The sequence below is a fragment of the Glossina fuscipes genome, unplaced genomic scaffold (assembly GCF_014805625.2).
Source record: "Glossina fuscipes isolate IAEA_lab_2018 unplaced genomic scaffold, Yale_Gfus_2 61344, whole genome shotgun sequence".
Classification (NCBI taxonomy): Eukaryota; Metazoa; Arthropoda; class Insecta; order Diptera; family Glossinidae; genus Glossina; species Glossina fuscipes.
In genome coordinates, this window is record NW_024003562.1 from 201,506 (window position 1) to 209,570 (window position 8,065).

Genomic DNA, 8,065 nt, shown 5'->3' on the forward strand with positions numbered 1-8,065 from the left:
TATGTAAGGATTAAATTTATACTACAGGTTGCGTTTTGGGCCACCTACTTGAAAAATTGCCTCTATATAGAAAGAGAATACAAATTTGTGCTCTAGAAAAAAATTATTCAGTTAGACAATGTAGTGTAGGGTATCTAATTGTCGGCCTTGCCCGACTATAATATTCTTACTTGTTTTTAAATTAAAATTGTTAAGTTGTTTAAATATGTGCTATCGAATCATGCTTTAAGCTACAATCTTGTTTGATAAGTTTTATATTAATAATTTTCCTTTTTCAATATTTCACATTTTGTGCCACCAAGGAATTTTTTACTTTCGACAAGCTAAGGTAATATATTCCTTTCGCATAGAGGAGAATCTTCGATCACTTTACCTATAGTAGTCCACTCTTTCGTGCAAAGATTCTTCCGAGCCTCTTCTGATGGCTGTCCGTCGTGCGACGAATTTCCTTAACCGGAACTACACTATCTAATTTTTCTTATTCTCTTTTACTATTTATATGCAAATAATATGTCCCCGCGGTTGTGGGGAACTTTCTTTGTCTTGCTGGTATGTACGTAGAGTAGCTCGTCGGGCTATCCAGGCATCGAAAACGGCTTTAAAATAGTATATAATTTACCCTCCGATTGAAGCTTAGCCCAATAAATTACCAAAACTCGTGTATTTTGCTTTTAAAAATCTACAAAACCTTTATTATATCCAATTCAGTCTTATTGACTAAGGGAGATCTAAGATATGCTAATAGAATACATGAATCCTAATGATCTACGCTGCGCTAACGTTCACCATATTAGTAAAGCTTTCTAGGGAACAATGAGGCGCTCATAAAATTTAGCCATGTCCTTAGTTAGATTGCTCGTGTTCCAATCTAACGTCTCAATTTCTCAAGTTAGTCTTCCCATGTTTACTGTTTATGCAAACATTTACGGGTTACTAAACTAACGCCCACCCAGCACGACGGCTTCAGTCAGAGAGAGAGAGAAAATGCTCTTTACATTTCGTCTAAACATATGTGCCATGAACTGCGTTGCCCATTGGGTTCATAATCACTTGTGAAATCAGCTGATATGTTAATCATTTCGATCAATTTATAATTAATACATTTCCGACAATCTGGTAATTTCCTAAAAATATATGTAAGTACATTTACAAAGAAAGAGAAATAAGTGAGAGGATAAACAAATTGATGTGTACAAAACCATAATGTAATATAATGTCTACGAAATTAAAAAAAAAGGTGGAAAAAGTTTTGCATTATATCGCTATCCTTCTTTGCATATGTTTACATTTCAGGTCATGAAGTAGGATATGATCACTTTAATACGCAAATATTGCTAGCGAAATGTTTCGTCTTATAATATTGTTTTTGCGGTTTATTATACGTAATATCCGCCTGGGTGGCCGAGTAGGCAAGAGTCTCGACTAGCAACTCAATGGTCGTGGGTTCGAATCTCAAGTGCGGTAGAGTTTTTAATAAAGGCGGATAGCTTTAGATGCTAGTGCTTTTTAGGAGTTTAGTCTTACAATTTATTTCTATGGCGAAATTAATAATAATAATAATATACGTAATAGTTTTGCGGTGCAAGACTTTATTTTTAGAACATTCGTCAATTTAATTTTGCAAGCTCTAAGCTAAGTGCAAATTTTAATATGGGTCTCTTGTTATTTATTTATTTATTTTATTTATTCCACTTATACTAGGAACTCAACTAAACAAATAACAGTCGAGTTCAATTGGCTCTTAATGCAAAACTAATATAAATTAATTAACAATAAAATTGAGTATAAGCATAATAAAACAAATAAGAAGAAAAGAAAAAGAAAAAAGAAAAAAAAGCATGTACACTATCAGCATAGGAGCACACTTACAACCGGTACAGGACCAAATTGCAAATGAACCCCTAAGCCGTCGCAAACATGCATAAGCCTGGCAACCGATAATAAATTGACAATAATTCACTTTCGAAACGTAAGGACTTTTTAAGGATAAAAGCTAGTTTAAATACGACATAAGTAAATCGCGCTTATTAAGCAATGTTGCTTTAATGGACTTTAAAGAGTCCGATAACGAGAATAAGTGGTAGACGTCATTTAGGTTCTTGCAAACGACTCTGAGCGGATTGAACAGCTCATAATTAAATTTATGAATAAGTAAACGAAAGAATTGGATACGTTAGATAAGTTTGGTCTTAGGAATCTTATAATATAACATCCTAAAAGACCATGGACGCATTGGTCAAATTAGGTTTCGCGGCAGCTTTGCCAATTAACTTTTAGAATTGGCAGAAACTCCGAAGTGAAAATTTACTTTGATTGAATCTAATTATTATTTGTTTATACAAAAAGTATAACTTATTCTAAAATAGAACTACAGGTAATGTTTACTATATGCCTACCAGTAGTTAAAACAAGGCAATAAAGCAAATGCTTATGATAATAAAAAAAATATAAATGCTTATGCTAATATGAATACTTAAAAGTAGATATGCTGATTACGATTATACTAAAATTAAAGTCTAAGTGAAACATAGGCTGACTAAGATTACACTTGGTGTTGGTTGGCATATTAAAGCATGTTAAATACTGTTTGCATTTGCGTATCCGAACTAATGTACACCTGATGTTACTAACGTAACGGTTTCCATAGCTACCTTCTAGACACTTTATTGTTACGGGGGAAGCATCCTTTTGTTTGTTCCGTAGAATATTTCAGAATTTACACTTTATGCACCTTGTTGAAGTAAGAAAGGAATCTTTTCGTTTTCCTTTCAATGCAGTATAATCGAGAACACACACGGTGACGATATCTTAAATCTTGAAGTATAGTTAAGTGATTCATGCCGAAGCTACCACCTACCTCCCGAATGAAGAAGAAGGTGAGCGCAAGTCCAACGTGTGACTTTGCTTCCACACAATACATTGCCCCTTCATCTTCTGAAGAAAAAATTATAACAACATTATAATAAAAAAACCAATATGATTCTTTCCATTGCCTGTACATATGCTCTGACAAAATAGTGTCTGCAATTTCCTTTGTATTTATTGAAATGATGTCGTATCTATTTTAACGTACGGGATTTATACATCTAATGTAGTATGTTTCTTAACCCTTTGTCCCGGTGTTTAATATTACATTTATTGGTTGTATTTATTGTATTGTTACGGAAATCCTAAATCCAATACATTCCAGCTAAGTAATTTTCCCAAATTATAATTTCCTTAAAGACGGAAAAACAAAATGCACATTCGCAGAGCGTCATGCAGCTGCCGGCTGATGAAAACAATTAGCGGAAAAGCAGACAGGCATTAAAAATGAAGCCATGAATCTGGGCATAGTAATATGCTTGTAAAAATGTATATAAATAGAATATTTGTGGAAGGAAGGGTCAGTAGAAAAAGATTATTTGGGTTGAGCAGTCGAAAGTGTTGCCAAAAATAAAGTGTGCATAATCCTATACTTAAGGAATACAATTTTAAATAAAAAAATTTTGAAGTGTATTTCTTTTGAACAGAATATTCACAATCCAGTGATACGGACTGTATCTTAGAAAAGCGTTTGCTCTATATGTTTCTCGTATAAACAATTCATAATTTATCTTTTGTTATATCGTACGGTTTGGATTAATTGTTATGAACTCCTTTTGGCAAATTGTTAATGCTAATACTGGAGTTTAGTCTTTTTCTTGCAATGATTTCGTAGAATCCAACATATGATTTTAGGTTCATTTTTCTATTTTTGTTTTTCAATAAAACGAAGGACTGATCTGTTTAGAATTGTTTTTTAAGGTTATTTTATTTTTCTCTATATCTATTGTACGCCAAAACGCAGTAGTCGTTCTTGGGGATGGGATGTGCTATCACAAAATTCCTTTATTCGCACTGTTCTTTTTTGTTTTGATACTTTCAAATTACATTTTTCTTAAATTGTTCACATCAAACAGATATGCAATCCAAAATGTCAAGCTGGAAAGACAACAATTGGGCTATGTAATTCTGATTAGTCGAATTACCTTTTTTATTTTTATTATTTTCCGTTCATTTTTGCTCTCTTGTTACAACATTTATTCTCTTAGGCGTTAGGAGGTTTAAGGATTCAGAATTTATTTTTATCCATGACAATGCGTTCGCGTTTGTATAGCGGGAACTTTTCTAATAAATTACGTAAAAGCCGCAGTCAGATAAGTTTCTTCTAATTCCCATCATTTTAGATGTTGGGTTACTATGGACAAAAAGGAGATTAACGATCTGTGGTCTGTTATTACAATGAATTTCCATCCAAACAGATAAAGTCTGAAGAATTTTATGTTACAGTTTGTAACACAGGTGACGTATCATCTTCTCATTGATGCCCCGCGTTGGGCACCACTTTTATACGTAGCAGAATAGAATTTGTCTTGACAGTCCACTAATATATAAAGCTGTTTTCTACAAAAATTTATGGCAACGTTTGGGTGCCACTTGAAGAAGAATGCACGCTTATGAGGTACGTGCCATAGCTGAGCTAGCCAGTTGATGAGATGTTGGAGGAGTTATATAACTTGCTCACGGACACTCCTAGGGCGTTTACACAAGAAAATTTGCTCGTACTTGTCCCTTTACCGAATTAGAGACGGACCGAATTGTACCTAACCGATTGGGAGTTGCCATTGGGCCTGTTCTTCATCCAACCTTCCTATTGCTCTCCGTTCGACCTCGAGAATTTGCTTTGGGTTGACACCGAAGTTTGGGATCATTTCATTTAGTACTCATACCACCTGTGAAGTCAGAATGTAAAGTCAAAGTGTTTTGACTATTTGAATTTATTTATCAGCGTGTCCGAAGTGGACAGTAAACACTGTTTGCACGGTTTATTTAAATAACAATATGGTCAAGAGAGTAACCGGTTGGCAGGATTCGACCAAACGTTACGTCAGGTCGTACCAACTTTTTGTATTTGGTTCTTCCAGCACTTGTAACTGGAAGAAATCACTAAAAAACAGATAGCGATCAATTTAATATCAGATAGCACAAAGACGAATTTTATTGTCAAAAATACGGATTTTAAGTTATAATTCTTATAAACTAACTTAGAATTATTTTGCAGTAAATAAAGTCATAAAAAATTATGCACTTGCTTTTTTTGCGTTTATTTACTTCCAGCAATATGAGCAGCTTGAAGTGTGTCACAAAAATGCACTATAAGCAAATTAATATAAACGACGACACATTTCAAGGTCTGGATTATATACCAAACGATATTATTGTCTGTGGTCAGTACGAAACAGACAAACATACAAGTGACTGCGCAAATGCAAGTGCATGAACAATATTATGTCAATGAGTGCACATTCAACCAAACTTGATTGTGCAAAGCGAGAGTAACTATCAAGCGAAAATATATATTCAAATTAAACTAAATAGATTATAAGTAATATAGAATATTTTTATTTAAACTAAATACCACCTGTATTATTATATACTAATAATCGAAATATCGTATACTATGTTATATAGTAATAATCGAAATAATTACACATGTTTAAAAAAAAGTGAAATATATATATAATGTTCTATCATGAATATAATATTCATGATAGAACAAAAACCGAATGCATTAGCTGTTAATACTGATGTAGTGTATTGAAGCTCCTCAATCCAAAAATATCAGTGTTATGCTATATGCTACGCTACGTATTTTTTCCTGCATGGAAGTCTATGAGCACGAATCGCGACAACGTGTCCTAAATTGCAGGACTATCCGTCCTTGCTCTGCAAATGAACCAACTTATGATGGAAGTGGGCCATTGTCCGTAATGTAAATCTTCAAGTTCAAATTTTCATAAAGTTATGCTAGTAAGCACAAATTTTTTCTTCATAGACATAAGCAGGTTCCAGGCCAGCCATTTATTAGACCTCTTGATTGGGCTTTCTACCCCAGATTGTGCGAAATCTACGCATGGCTAGATGAACTCATCGATAGATTCCCCAAAATAGTTACTGGCTTCAATATCGGACGCTCGTATGAGGGCCGATTAATAAGGAGTATTAAAATCTCTTTTAAATCGGGAAAGAAAGCAATTTTTATTGAGTCAAATATTCACGCTCGAGAATGGATATTACTTATGTAGTTAAGGAAATATTATTTTCTCATAATCGGGATGTACGCACTATGGCTGAGAGCCTTGACTGGTATATCATACCTGTATTGAACGTTGACGGTTTTGTTTACTCACATAAGAAGGTACACATATGTTGCGTTTTATTTATAAAGTTGTACATTATGTTCGTTTCCTATTACGTTGCAGGAACGATTATGGCGGAAATCAAGAAGACCGGCAAGTCCCGATTGTCTAGGTACGGATTTAAATCGTAATTTCGGCTTTCTCTGGGGACGTAAGTAAAACACTGTACTTTTTCTAATCCCTAACGGCATTTATTTTGATCGTCCCAACTCATTAAAGAGAAACAGAGTGATCCTTGTTCTACTCAATATGCTGGCCCCCACGCTGAATCTGAACCGGAAATACAGCAATTAAAAAATTTTATTGATAGTATACCAGATGGTGTTCTTAAAATTTATGTAGGGCTACATTCGGCTGCACAATGCGTGCTCACACCCTGGACTCATACCAAAGAGCTCCCCGAACACTACGATCAAATGATGTTTGTAGCGAGGGCTTTCGCTAAAGCTTTAGCGACTCGTTTTGGTAGAAGATACAAATGCGGATCCAGCGCAAATGTTTTAAGTATATCAAATCGATTTTAACTATACTTAAAAAATGAATTGAATTTTTTGAAAAATTTAGAAAGATTTACCGGTGGGAGCAAAGACTGGGCTTATGCAGTCAAAGGTATACCAATATCTTTTACCATTGAGTTACCTGGTAAAGGAAGATGGTATCGTTTTGAATTGCCGGAGCAAATGATTTTACCCATAAGCATGGAACTTTTGGATGGATTTATTGGAATGATCGAAGCTGTAAAGGAACTTGGATATATATAATTGCAATTTAAGTGACGAAGAAATGTAAATAATTCTTGGAGGGTTGATTTTCGGTTAAAATTTGAAAGTAATTGAACGTATTAATAAAAGAGAAAAAGGGTCCAATATTTTGCCAACTTTATAACGCATTTTCCTGCCCCCACTGAATTTCTTTGGCTCTCAGAAATTGCTTGCACGGATTTATGTACTCATATACGCACTGTTTAAAAATGTAGTCGGGGAAGCATACGAACTGAAGTATACGTAATTATAGTCGTTTCGAAAAATTGCTTTAGTCGAAATTATTGCCATTTGTCAGCCTTTGATGGTGTCGGCTGAGACTATTAATAAACCAATTTCCACGAATTTTCATTTCAACAATAAATTCCTATTAAGATAAGGGTAGATATGATTAGCATCAGAGAGAGAAGAAAAGACCCTAGTGATAGTTGCGATCCGAGTAGTAGTTTCTTTTTATATGAGTATTAGGAAAGCATCAGTTTTAGCAGCCAAACGTCACGTAGCAACTGCCGCGGTGAATTCGTTCAGTACAAGCAGTCATCACAGTTCCACGAACATATATAGAAGTCGTAAGCGTGAGCTTAAAGTAAGTTCATCATACCATTTATCGTGAAATTTAAGCAATGCTGAGCACTAATCGGAAGTTATATGGATTGCAATTTAGGCGTGTATTCTTTGAGAACAGTTATCACAGTTGTATTTGCCGAATATCAAGACGAAACAACTATTAAAAGTGTTGACAACACAAGATAAAGCAAACTTTATGAAAATTGTTCGGAAGTCGCAAAGTCGACTGCTTAAAATTGTAGAATCTGATCGCATAAATATCTATTTGCCCAAAGCTTCCAGCGATGTAAACAATATGCGAAATAATGTCCGAAATTTGCTAAATCGAAGTAACGAACTGATTGCTTCGCCACTTAACAGGTACTAGGTTCAATAGTTTTGCTTAAATAGTCATGTAAACATTTCTTTTTTTTCCTTTCCAATTTTAAAGAACACTCTACATCTTAATTGTTTGTATTGAAATACGCTGCTGAATACGTACAGTGTTATGGGCGGTTTCTCGAAAAATCGAATGCC

The 8,065-nt window shown here is 34.4% G+C and overlaps 1 pseudogene; it reads left to right on the forward strand.

Annotated features, from left to right (window-relative positions):
* The first annotated feature begins 5,568 nt into the window (after positions 1-5,568).
* Positions 5,569-8,008, forward strand: LOC119643585 (annotated as a pseudogene).
* The last annotated feature ends 57 nt before the right edge of the window (positions 8,009-8,065 follow it).